Below are 14,481 nucleotides of genomic sequence, written 5' to 3'. Positions count from 1 at the left end.
CATTTTTTCTTAAAAATACAAGTCCTTAAAATATGTTTCCGATAAGTCAGTGACTGCCTACAAAGAAAGGTTTTCTTACTCTTGTTATAAAGCTTCTCACAAAGATTTCCATCCTTCTTCAATACACTGCCCACTTTCAATTTTACTGAATTTTCACTTCAAGTCAGAATTTGTTCATATATTTATAAGTTATCAATAGGTGAAATAAAAGGACAAAAAAGCAGAAAATATATACAACGTTCTCATTGCAAGAATAACAGCAAAGCATCTAGTTAATAAGCTAATGCTAGATAAATTTACCAAGCTTCCTGGAATGCCTATCATCTTCACCACAGTCAGCGTCAGAAATGAAAACACCTTTAGATACTTTCCATTCTAAGAGTGATGTCTACCCAAAAGTAATAGCTACGTCTTAGGAAAATTTGATTTTAACCTCAGATAATGGTTCCTGCAGGAATAAAAGAAAAACAACAGGCAAACAGACTAATAAACAGCAGATATTTTGGCTGTGAGGCCAAAGTAATTTACCATTTCACCACCCACCACATGCACCATATTTGAACAGCTGGAAAATGTTTCATTTGTTACATGATTAATTATCACTTTTCCTAAAGTCTATGGCCCACTATACAGCTAACATGATGTGCCACCTTAGGAAAAACCTAGGTGGTTTTAGCAAAGCTGGATTTACCAAACTCAATAAATTACACATTCCTTTGGTACCTGTGTGGTTAAACTGTTTTTAACTGAACTCCACTGGTGTCATATACGTAGTAAACAAATGAGCATACGTGCAAACATCATGACTGTTTACAGCACAAATATTATGCAGCTTGCAATTTTAGATGACCCACTGGCAAGTCTTAAAGCAAAAAGTATTTACTGTTCAGACATACTCTTTTCTTTACACTTTTGTTATGATTTCTTTGTTTTCTGAACATTACAAACCCAGTTGTTTAGGTCATGCGACATGGCAGCTGAATGGACATACCATAAAAGCTCTTACTAAACAGAGATTCTTTCTGGTTCAAATTTATTTCCCCATTAAACAAGAGGCAATTTAACACTTGCTTGAAAACACCACTTTGATTACTTCACTGGAAGGAATTCTTTATTATTTTATGGACAAACAGATTACAATTCTCTATTCATGCACAGGTCTATTCTGATTTTCTCCCACATAAAATGTACATCACAAGAAAAACAAACAATATTACCTTAACTTGTTTTTGAGGCATTATCTGTGTTGAATTTTTTAAAAAATAATAATCTGTAACAGCTGAATGCCTGTTTTTCCCTTTAATTCTATGATTATCTGTTTAGTGCCCTTAAGAAAAATAGTGATTATATCTAATATTTCCCCCCATAATCTTAGATCTCCCAGAAAAGGAAGAAAAGAATATGTATACAAGGCAGTTACCCTTTTGTCTGTCGTTCTCAAACAGCTTGGTGATATGACCAAAATCAAGAAAGGTCAGCATTATAAGCCTAATAAATTAAATACTGAAGGTAAGGAAAGCCTAAGACTTAAAAGTAGAGATGAACATATTACTTTTTTGAATTTCTCATTCCAAAGTAATATGCAGTTACCTGATAACTCCAGCCCAGTAAATAGTTTATTAGTTTTAAAAATACCTTCAAATTCCTCTTCATTTTGCTAAATTTCACTAACTGTGTATTTGTGTAACACAGCATGATACAAAAGAACCAGAGGCTTTTAGGGCCAAAAGTTTTTAGAACCAACTGTTGAACGTATGTCATGGGCAAAGCAATATCTCTGATACTTAATATGCTAGAGGTCTTAAGGGACTTGCTCAAGGCCACACAGCTGGTTAGTGACAAAAGCAGGACTAGACCTAAACACTTGCCCAGACATGGTGGCAAGTGATTCTCCTTTCCTGCTGCTTGCTTAGCATAGGAGGGTTGGGGACGGGAGGTGTCAATCGCTATCTCTCTACTACTGAGGACAAATGTTGCATCACTTAATCAGAATGCAGTCCTTCATCGAGCAAAATCTCAAAGTGACATCTAGTGGAAAACCCAGTCTCTATGGAGACATTTAATTAAACTGCAGTCCCTTTATACCAGCACAAATATTGTGAGGGAAAACAACTCAACTCCTTTGACATTTTTGCAAATAGGTTTAGTGGAATCCATTCTGTTTACTTTTACTGACATTTGTTTTTCAGTCAATTATCCCACATGGTTATTTTTTTTTTCTTTCATAATTTATTGCTAGCAAGTTAGCCATAAGAATAAATACAAGTAATTCCTTTCTTTAGTACAAGTACCATAGTTTTGGTTAATAATAGCTGAAAAATAAACACTCACTTTACCCTTTCCTTTTCCTAATAGTTCTAGTTTACTCATAAATCAGACTGGTGGCAACATCTGAATCCAACTAGGAAGAACTTAACCTCAAATGTATCAGGGGTTTCTCCTCACATAGCCCTAAAACTTTGGAAAACAACACATTTTACTGGATTAGTCATCAGCCAGATAACTAAATATGACAATCATTTATATGTCATATACACCTGTCTCCATTTTTGCAAATCTTTATTTTGAAACTTTTTGTGAAGTCTTGAAAGGTTCAGAAAGCCTTCATCACAAAAAGTTCTATTCCTTTTTTATTCCATAGGATCTCACTGAGTAGACATAGAAAAATTAATTTTTAAGAGGTTAAAAATATGTAGTGTAGAACAGAGTTGCTCAAACTCTAATATGCATATACATCACCTAGAGAGCATGTCAAAATGCATACGCAAATTCAGTAGATTCAGAGTGAGGCCTGAGAGTCCATTTCCTAATAAGTTCTCAGGTTAGATATTAGTCCACACTTTGAATGATAAGGGTGTAAGAGGAAAGGACATTTACTTTGGAGCTGGGGAGACCTGGACTGAAATCTAACTTCATTGGTTTCTGGCAGTGAGAACCTGAGACAGTCCTCTGCCCAACCCCTCCTTCTCCCCCTGCAACACTCACAGCCTCACCACCACCATCTGCCTTGGACCCCCTGGGATGGCCTCATCATGCCCTTTATCCCACTTCTTGTCAGGCCACCTGTAGACTCCTAAGCTGCCTCCCAACTCCCACAGTTGAATCCCTCTTAGCCTCTGTGAACCTATCCTATCCCCTTTTCCCATCCCTCCTCAAGTTCTCAAATCCTTCCACTTTGTCCTCCAAAACTCAGTCAACAATCAACAAAATTCTCTGTGTTCATTCTCCGACTATGACCTGAATACTCTGTTCCCTTCTTGCTTTAAGGAAAACCTGGCTCCCCACTGAGGAAACTAATGCCTCTGCAGTCCTCTCAGTGAAGTTTGTCTTCCATGGTTCTCACACCATTAGGCCTAGAAGTAGAGAATGTGTCCTCCTTGCTTCTTATTGCTGCTTTCAGACAATTTTTCAATCCTCCCTTGTTCCCCCCAAAAAAAACACCCATTTTGAATCTCTGTCATCAGATTATATCACCCATAACTTCTCATAGTTCTTGTCCCCCCAAATGCCAAGGATCCCCTTCATTTCCTCTACCCAACCTAGCCACTCACTCCCATGGTCATTACCCTAGACCTTGTTACTGGTCATCATTTATATTATATGTCTCCAGTCCATACACTTAATTATGTAGGCTGCCATTTTATACTCTCTCCTGAAGTACCCAGTACCTCTTCTCCCATTGTTATCCTAAGATGATAACCTTGCTTCCTATTTTACCAAAACAAAAAAAATAGAAATGATAAGAAAACAATTTCCACATACTAGCACCAACACATCTACCCATACGCCTGCATCAGCAAACATCTTTGCCTTGCTGCCTTTTACCAATGTTGAACTGTCCAATGCTCCTATCAAAAATCAACCCTTATATGTATGCACTAGATCTCACTTGCCCTCACGAATCCAGCTCAGACAGACTTTCATGTAGCTGTAGATGTCACCAACATCTGAATGTAACCTCCTGAGAGACTCTGATCTAGATCCACCAGGTAAGTGGCTTCCAAATTCCTGACACACAGAAACTATGAGTTTTAAAGTGTTTATTGTTTTAAACCATTAGGTTTGAAGGTGACTTTTGATTCAGCAATAAACGTAATACAAGAAATAAATGAATGAAATGACAGATCACAAGATCAACCTCATATCCACTAGTTAATTAGGAAGGATTTATACACCAGTCAATTGAGGGGCTAATTTTCAAGTATCAGAAGGGAAGGTACATCAGGTACTTCTTCCTCTGGAGAAACAGGGCTTATAGAACTTGATAAGGAGTGGAGCCTTCATACAGAACTACAGAGATGGGTAAAACATCTTTCATTCTTGTGAACCCCAGTGGGAAAGAAAGACAAAATTCCCTGACCAAAGAGAAGCTCTGACAATTATGGATGCTCACTTTCCAGGCAGGGTTCACATTTGTTGTCAGTATAGCAAGGTAAGGGGCGAGGTCCTAAGAGCTGCGGGGCCTTAGGAAGCAGTCATTTCTTGCCTCTCCTGAAGATGGACAGCATATCTTTCAGCCAGCCAGAGAGGATACGATGGTAGCCAGCTTCACACAAATTCTTATCGGAGTGACCATGAAAACCAGAATCAGGCAGTTTTATCACATTGGGAGTGACCAGTGTGTAGGGATCAGCCTGCCCACTCATCACTGATGGCCAGACATTCAGGGCCCGGGGCTCCCAGGCTAAAAGTAACCCACAATGCTCTTTAAATCACAAATTAAAATGCCAATGTTTGCACATTTGAAAATAACATTGGGGTCTAACTTCAAACATCTGTTCGATGAATTCCTCAGCTAGTTTTACATCTAAGGCTCATAGGCTTTAACTTGATAGTTTGATGAGTTAGAGAAGAAACAAGTCTCATTATAAAGTGGTATTTTTGCGTGGAGGGCTCTAGGTCCAGGAGCAATTGCCCCCACAAATCCATACGAAGACACTTGAGAGAATCTATCCATCGATCAATTAATTGATAAGCAGATAGACAGAGAGATGGATGGATTGATAGATAGATAGATAGAGTAATAGATAGATAGATATAGATAGATACACACACATACATACATATTTAATTAAATACATATCAGTACAAATTTAATTTTTTTAACTTAGCAAGAGAAGGTATTTTTTAAAACACAACTAGAAAAGTAGCAACTAATCAAAAAAAGTTTCCATTTCTTTTAAACTTATTTTCACCTACCAGTAGTTTCCAAACCAAAAAACATATGTTCCTCTAGGCTTTACAAAGAATCAAACAAGGAATTTGGTCAACTCTTACACCTATGGTTTAGATATTCCAATAAAAAATTCTTAACAGTTTTTAAACATTTTTTTAATTTTGTTTACAGAAAAGTTACATCTGAATATTCAGTAGTCTAAGTGAAACATCCTTACTACCATAAAGCAGTTAATGTTTTTATATAATTTTAATATTCCTGATATTAATTAAATTTGTGGCTATGATTAATACAGAAGTTATGAAGTAATTTCTACCAACTCATATGAAACATGGCTCTTTGAACTTCATCTTTCCTCTAGTTATTCTCACTCCCTTGATGAGCTCATCTAGTTACTTGGCTTTAAAAAAATCATCTATATGCTGATGATACCCAAATTTATATCCAGAGCCCAGACAGCTCCTCTGAACTCCAGACTCATATATCCAGCTGCCTATTTGACGTCTCCATTTAAAAGCCTGACATACATTTCACATTTATCTTGTCCTAAACCAAATTTCTGATCTCCTCTCCCAAACCTCCTCCCACAGTCTTCCCCTTCTCAGTAAACAGGAGGCCTATCCTCCTTAGTTGCTCAGATCAAAAATCTGGGAGTTATCCTTAACTCCTCTTTCTTTCACTCCTGACATGGAATCCACCAGCAAATCCTGTCAATTCTACCTTCTGTATCACCCAGCATCTGACTTCATACGGTCTCCACTGCAACTGTTTTGACCTAAGGCACCATCATCTCTCACCCGGATGACTCAGTGGTCTCCTACCTGGCCTCCTGCCTCTGCCCTTGCTCCCTATACAGCCTGTTAGGTACTCAACACTCACAGTGATTAAGTAAAACACAAGTGATTACATAAAATATGTCCTCCCTGTGTTTAACACCCTAAAACTGGACCTTGTTTCAGCAAACTAAAAGACAGTTCTACAAGGTCCTACATGATCTCGACATCACACCCTCCACTTCCTCCACCCTGTTACCAAACTCATATCCTACTATTTTCCCCATTGTTCACTCTAGTTAAGTCACTCTAGCTTCTTAAGTCATCCTCAAACTTCAGGGTTTTGGCACTAACCCACCCATTGCCTGGGATAAAAAGCAGCCCAGTTAACCACATGGCTCATTCCTGTATTCTCTTCAGGTCTCTGCTCCACTGTAACCTTCTCAGGGACTCTCCTCATGAAAGCACAGTCCCTCCTGTCTCCCACAATACCCATTCTCCTTTGCTCCATTTTTCTCCACTGCCCTTTCCAGCAGTATAAATATCTTATTTATTTGTTTGTTTGTTTTCCTCGACTAGAATGTAAACTTCCTCAAGGCAAAAGCTTCTATCCATTTTGTTTATTACTATCCAGCCAGTTCTTAGAATATTCTTAGCAAGAAGTGGGCACTCAATAAATATTAATTGAATGCATGAACATTAAGGAATTGGAAAACTATTTACAATCAACATTTCAGCAATTGGTCAGTATCCCAGCTGGTAGAAGGAAGGCTCAGTACAGTATTGCTCATTCCTCCTCAAAACACTTCTTATCATAGAGCTAAATATCTATGGTCATTTTCACTCAGCTTTATGAATCTTTGCAGCTCCAATGTTATGACTTTTTTCTGGAAACACTGGCTTCTGAATATCTCAATATTTTTCAACATCTGAGAACCCCATTAGAGCTGGTGATCATATTACTATTTAAAACTAGATGGACAAAGCATGTGTGGGCTTAAACCCCCTCATCTCTCCACCAAATGCAGCCAGAGAAATACTTTGTAAGAACGAAATAGTTATATAATAGGGGTCTGCAAACTATGGCCTGAAGTCCAAAGCCAGCTAAGAGTTCCAGATTAAATAGAGAATGTCCAGTTAAATTTGAATTTCAGATATACAACAGATAATTTTTTTAGTGTAAGTATGTCCCAAATATTAAACGCTGAATCTGGAAAACTTAAATCTGACCTACCACCTGTTTTTGTACAGTTCACAAGCAAAAAAAAATGGTTTTTCCATCTTTAAGTGATTGGAAAGAAATTGAAAGAAGAAGAATACTTTGTGACAAGTAAAAATTATACGAAATTCAAAGTTCAGTGTCTATAAATAAAGTATTATTGGAACACAGCAATGTGCATTTGTTTACTTAGCATCAATGGACACTCAAACTACAACAGCACAGCTGTATAGTTTTAACAGAGACCAAGCTGCAAAGCCTAAATATCTACTGTCTGGCCCTTTATAGAAAAGTTTAGCCGCCCCTGTTGTAGAATATTTCTTTTTTATTCTTCCCCTCACTGAAGACAAAGCAGAGTAACTAGTTTCCCTTCAGAACTCTCTTCCTACAGGAGCACTGCCCGTGCTTTATCATTATGTTGGAAGAAGAAGTAAAAGCCTCTGAGAAGAGGCAAAATGATGAAGGGTGTGGGCTGTGGATCCTGCAGAACTGAGTGTGAATCCTTTCTCCACCTGTCACAGCCTGAGTGAGTTACTTAAGTGCGAGCCATACGAATAACATCACACAAGGGTTGCTCGGAGGGTTAGGAGATAAGGAGTAAATGATTGATTTTAAAGGACAAAAAAAGTCCAATTTCTAGACTATAATAGAGGATATGATTGTCAGGAGGACCAAAAGGAGAGGGTGAAGAAAAGTGAAAAGATAAAAATTAGGACTAGGAGGACAGACATCTCAATCACTCACCAAATGGTGAGCTTAAGTGAAAAATACAGACTTCACATGGACTCAAGCCAGAGATCATGACCAAAATTAATTAGGGAGGGATGGATAGATGTACTCAGACCAAGCAAGGCAACAGTAACACCTTCTCCAAGGTAAGTAAAACTTGCCTTGTGTCTACTCTATACACATGTGATTACCTTAGTAAAAATTGTATAATTCACACTGCCAGACATTAGCATTATTATATACAAAAGGAGGCGCGCGTGTGTGTGGCTAGTACTATGAGGGAAACGAGAGAAGACAGAGCCACATTTACACCACTGTGGAATTCCTCAGATTCTCAAAGGAGCCAACGGAGGAAGCAGGAACTAAAGCCTCTTTAGCCTCATTCTCTCCAACAAATATTTTCTACTCAGGACCCTGGGTTAAAGTTATCAGGACCCTGTTTTTAAGGCCTGGATAGTGTATAAATGGAGGGGGAAATTTATTAGATTCATCAAATGACTATCTCTGTGACCCATGACCCTAGGCAGTGGTTCTCAACATGTGAGCCTCACATGTAAAACATATTCCCAAACAAAACTTCTGACACTAGATATACTGCACTTCACTCCTCCTAAAAGGCATATCAGCATGGGCGAGAGTGACAGTGATGTTATCACAGAGATAACCTTGAGGTTGTTCTAAGTATATTTTTAAATGTAAATTATTTGCAAGTACTTCAACTGTTTGGTAACAAATACTCATGACATGTCTCACTCCCAACCTGTGCCACAGCACTGTGATTGAGGAGTACTGTTTCATGCTACTTCTCATGAATAAAATTTTCCCAAAGTATGGAAGTCCATATTAATATTAACCAGGGCAACAATCCTATTAAAATATATGTAATCAATCCCCAGTGTTACCTCAAAGACTGTGTTTCTGAAATTGATTTCTGTTCACAACATATGATGTACTTCCCAGGCTTATACTCAGAGCTGGCCAAGACACTCGTTAGTTCATTCATTAGTTCTTTTATTCTCAACATATGAAGTTCATATGACAAGAATAACTGACCTAGTGTAACAGACCACAAATACAGACATCTGACACATTTCAGTCAACCAGTAAGTAATGAGATCCTGCTCTTTTGCTGTAGTTCTAGGGGTAAAGATGAATAAGCCAGAGCTCTGGCCCTCTAGGAGCTCACAGTCTAGTGGAGACAAAATACAAATAAAATAATTTCAGTGTGGTGTGATTAAATACAATGGTCGACATGAACACAATGTGTTATGAGCTCATGGGAAAGGAACTGAATCCACAAGGGAATAATTAAAGACAGTTTCGCAAGAGAGAGAGTACACTGAGCAGCTACCCAGTGTCAGTAACTATACTAGGTGATACTAGCCATGGACAGCTGCTAAAAAGACAGCCACGCGCCTGACATGAGTAACTTACAGTCTAGTACAGAGGGCAGATCCATTAACCTGAATCTCAAAGGCAAATGGAAAGTCAATGAACTGTGTTGGTGCCCTTGACCCAATCTCCCTCCTAACCAGGCCTCACACCTCACCAACCTGTGTGTACTCTCTTGTTCCTCTGTGGCAGATACTTAAGGAACATCTCCTTAGTACAAAATTTTCTCCTCTTTGGAAACAGCTACAAACATAGGTATAGAATATGAGACGACATATCTTTACCTGACCCCAAACCCCTAGAAATAGCTGATTGTTATAGAAGTAGATACTCAACCCAACCTGAACCATTCAGTGCTCTCTCACTGGTATTTGAAATTCTAAACTGAGATGCACAGGGACTTGGAAGTGAATCACACTAATGGCAACATCCTATGAAGAATGACACAAACTCCTGTCCCACAGGAAACCCACAGCCACCCTGCCCTCCACTCATTCCACATGTCGCTTATTGGATCCCCTTCAATTCTATAAGAACTCTCCCAGTTCCTTCCATCTGCTTAGGCTGGCAGGAGTCAGTTCTTTGCTTATAACCCAATAGACTTTCATACATGTCACCTATCTACTTAGTCTTCCAATTCCTGTACCAGTCTAACTGAATTTTCCTCTGATCAAACAATTTGCTGAGAGAGTAATGGCTCATAAATCTTAGTATGTTATCTACCCTCCAGAGAGCTAATAACGTGGGGGGACTTGTGGAGGTACAATGTTGAAATCCAGAGATTCATGCTGGTGACATCCCCCCGCCACTCTTCTTTTTGCTACTGAGGCAGTTCTTCTTGTTAAGATCTCCTTACTTCTGAGGAAGCCTTAGAGAAAGGGAACATCTGTTCAGTTCTAACTACACCCTGCTAGCACTTACCCAAGAGGTTGGAAGAAGAATTTTAGAGCATAAATTTTTAACCTAAAACTCAAAATAAAATCATTCATGAGAAAACAATGTTGTCCCTAAATATTTCTATGTATTCTTGGAAGTGATTCTCATATCCTTTCTAGATTCATTTCTTTCCTCAGGTGCATGAGTAACAGTAGCAGTAGTACTATTTGTCTTCTTTCTGTTCCCAACAAACCCACGAGAAGGAGGGACTTGGTTTTCATTTGGGGAGTTAATTAATAAGGATGGATCAATCAAGAACTATCCTCTTTCAGGTGCTAGAAGACAAAGTCCTCTGCTAAAGTTACATATATTTTTTAAAAACATAGACAACAGATTAGGAAAAAACTTTGGGGGGGCAAAGAGGAGCGTTTTCAGTAATTGAACAAAAGCATTTCCTATAATTTCTCCCCTCTATTCTCAGCATTTGCTAGTACTGGGGAGACATTTACACAAAACTCCGAATAACATAGAGTGGCATATCAAATTAAATAATACTTCAAACAGTTATTTTTGTTTACCAGAGACTGAACATTCAACCCAAGTATATCCTCAAACCCCACCTCTAAACAGGCTTCCTTCTTTTCTCCAGTTACTGTAGGATGTGTGAATGTGTGTGTATGAACGTGGCGGGGGTTGGGGGACAGAAGTATGAGTTTGTGTTTGTTTTATTCCAACTGAGTGGAGTAAGACATTTAATGAACACCTCAAAACTGGAGTTGGCAAATAATAGTAAACGCTCCGTAATTATGTGTTAAATGAACGACCAATGAATAAACAAAGTATGCACTCTTTTAAATAACATTTTAAAGTAATATATTGTCCTTCTTGATAAGCTTATACACTCATAAGAGAGAGAACAGGCATCACCAACAACTATTCCTGAAAATTCACACCATCTTGATCATTCCAGTAAATACAGTAATAGTCTGAATTGGTATTATGCTTTTCCCTGAAGGTGTCAATGCATTTGACAGAATAAATTAAATTTTTAAAATCGACCTCATTGCAAAAGTAGACTACTAATACCACATTTTGATTATAAGTAATTAAGGATTCTATATGATCTTGGGAAAACATTACTTTTAGCTAAATTGAAAATAGGGTTATAATGAAACAGAGATGATATATTTCATTTTAAATGATGAGAATGACTTGTTCTTGAGTTAAAGACCCAAGTTACCTTCTGTTCCAATAGCTCTCAAATATAATAAACTTTAGCTCCTATGTGTGGCAATTTCTATGATTAAGGCTAATTGATTTTTCTCTCAAGTATAATTAATAGTTTCCATCCTACTGTTTCAAGAAATTTCATCTACAAAAGGCAATGGAACAACTGTTCATGGCAAATAATAAAGGCTTTCTTTCATGGAAAGATCTTTCAAAACAATTAGCAATTAATGAAAAGCATGCAAGTGCCCAGAAATTGAAGGTGCTCTCTCAATTTCAAATGACATGGCCGTTAGCTATCCAACCAGCAAGAGAAGTGACAATAAAATAATTAATTTTAAAGCTACAAACTACTGATAAGAAAAATTATAAGAATGAAGTCAGTTACCCATGTACAAAATTCAATGTAAATGTCAGAAACATAAATTAAAATAAGGATGTAATTGCAAAACAAGTGGAGAAAAAATAAATTAAGAAAGCATAATAAAGATTTATGTTTGCTATGTTCAGTTATTGTCCCTAAAACCAAAGTGAATAGGTTTTATTCAGAATATTTTATACTTTATATTTATCAGAAGTAATTGATCTGGTTAGAAAATTGCCCACTTTGCACGAACTAAAGTCAGTTTTCTAATTTCATGAAATCATAATTTCTCAATGACTGAAAATACTTCCCTATTATTCAAACTAATTCTCACCTCTATTAATAAGGCTTATTTACATTTGGTTTGCAAACATGCATTTTGTATTATACCAGAAATTTTTATTGAATCATTTTTAAAAACTGAGCTACTACAGGAAGGCCGTGATAGCATTGTGACAGACCAAAGAGAAAATTATTTATACAGTTCTCTCCAACCCTTCCTGTAGTAACTTGAGTCAGGAACTTCTACTGATCAATTCTCACACCAGCTCTGCTAGTCAGTTCTAAAGTGTTCTCTTTCAGTTCTAACCCAAGAGCCATCCCTAAATTCCACCGAAAAATCAACATTAAGTGGTGATATGTATCAGAAAACTACTCAAGACACTAAACCTTTGTTCATGATGAAATACTTTCCACCTTAGGCGATAGTTTGTCTAATATGCTACTTAACAAATACATCTTATATCTATGACATATTCTTATATCTCTGAAATTATATCTTATTCACCTTATTCCGTCCATTCATCTTTGCATGCTTGAGTTTAAAGCTATTTTTTCCCTATATGGACAAGCATGTCACCTGTCATGAAGACTCTGCAGGGTGTCCTCACAGACATTTCTGTCTGCTACATACCTCGTCTTGGATGTCCAATCTGTAATAGATCCTCCTGACATTCCTCTGTTGACAGCATCAACCCCCTGATGAAACTAGACGATCACTCCATGGACAAGCATCTCTGACTGAAACCTTGGAAACCAAATTATGGAACTCTAAGAATAAATACACTAAGAATAGTTTCACATGTTGTACATGGCATGGAAAATACAGCACATATTTTCTATTCTCATTAACATGGAATATTTCCCTTCATCTGGTCAAGGCCAATTAGTCATAGCTAAGCCACAGTCTACTGTGACATGTGACATGTCTCTCAAAAAAAGGAAAAGCATATCATAAGCCTGCTGCTCAGCTGTGACATGCCATCTTGGCTCTGGTATGCCTCAAGTTGGAAAATATGCCTTTCCCTTCACAAAGAGAAATACCCCAGGCCACAAAGGCTGTGAGCCCTGTGTGCTTGCTTATCGTGGTGTTCTGAAACTGAAAATTACCTGTTTTAAAGACATATGTTATTAAAATGTGTCTATTAATTTTATAAAGGCTTTCCTCTCATAGCAACTTATTCAGTGCTGGAATAATCCAAAACGACAGCTATTCCTTCAACTACTCTATGACATTTTATTTTTAAATCTCAGGCAACATGTCCTCAAGGTGAATTTCTATCGGTATCTAGCTATCTTCAGACTTTAGACTGAATGTTTACAGCAGTGATTCTCAAGCCTGTCTTCACACTGGAATCACCTGGGAGTTTCAAAAAATACCGATGCCAACGTTCACCAGATACTGCAAATTAATTGCTCCTGGTGTGGCCTGAGCTTGGGAATTTTTAATATATCCTCAGATGATTCTGATGTGCAACCAAGTTTGGGAACCACTAGTCTATAGAAATATTGATTAACATACCAGAAAAAGAGCCATACCACCATGTGGATAGTAGATAAAAAATTATTGCATCCCATTTTTATCTGACAAGGTCAGAGAATGACATTCAGACTAATTAACCTTACCAGTAATTAGTATAACATATTAAAATGCCAAGAACTTTACCAACATTACGTCTAAGCCTCACAACATTTCAGCAAGATAGGTTTTATTATTCTCACTTCACAGATGGGGAGACTGAAGGTCAGAAAATTTAGATTGTTTACCCAAAATCACTAACTAATAAATGGTATTTGAACCCCTTCAGTTTGACACTAAAAGGCCTGTTCTTTCCATTATGCCAGACATTTTCAATGGAAGCTATATCACCTCCAATGAAGTGAAAATTAGTTCTTGAAGGTCAAAAAATTCTTAGATAGTATAATGATCTGTTGTCCTCCCAAGTTCAACTCTGCTGACTAAATCTTATTCTTTAATATTTAATTTCTCTCTCTGGAGGAAACTTAAATTTAATTTTATTTTTCTATTTAGGAGGTCAATAATGAAAAAAAAGTTTGAGAAACACAGCACTATAACATGTTCTATCTCCATCAATTATAGTTAATAATGAGTTAACATATATACTACACACACTCCACAAGCATATTACCTACTATATCGAATATCTGTAGAGAAAATGGCCCTCTCTTCAATTTTAAAATTCCCAAGTTGTACCCAGAGTTGAAAAAAAAATAGTATAATTAGAGCTATATATGTCACAGTCCCCCAGAACACTAATGATAGGAGAGGAACTAGTAAGTCCAAAGAGTATTATCTAAAAGTCTTTATAAATGTCTATTATATTGCTAATCTGCCACCATAGCAGTAGGTTCTTGGTTTGCAAACAAAGGAGTTTCCCTGGTGAAATCTGAACTTGGCCCCTGTACATGAAGGGCAAGGGAAGAC

General features: G+C 37.4%; 1 long non-coding RNA gene across 1 annotated transcript in view; it reads right to left on the bottom strand.

Annotated features, from left to right (window-relative positions):
• LOC140686059 (uncharacterized) overlaps positions 1-12,747 on the bottom strand; it is a 181,086-nt gene extending 168,339 nt beyond the window's left edge. Inside the window, exon 1 of the long non-coding RNA XR_012059502.1 lies at positions 12,670-12,747. This is a non-coding gene — a long non-coding RNA (uncharacterized lncRNA). The remainder of the gene's footprint in view (positions 1-12,669) is intronic.
• Between the last annotated feature and the right edge of the window lie 1,734 nt (positions 12,748-14,481).

The sequence above is a fragment of the Vicugna pacos genome, chromosome 2 (genome assembly GCF_048564905.1).
Source record: "Vicugna pacos chromosome 2, VicPac4, whole genome shotgun sequence".
Taxonomy (NCBI): domain Eukaryota; kingdom Metazoa; phylum Chordata; class Mammalia; order Artiodactyla; family Camelidae; genus Vicugna; species Vicugna pacos.
Note: the sequence above shows the minus strand (reverse complement) of the source record. Positions and strands in the feature narration are given on the sequence as shown.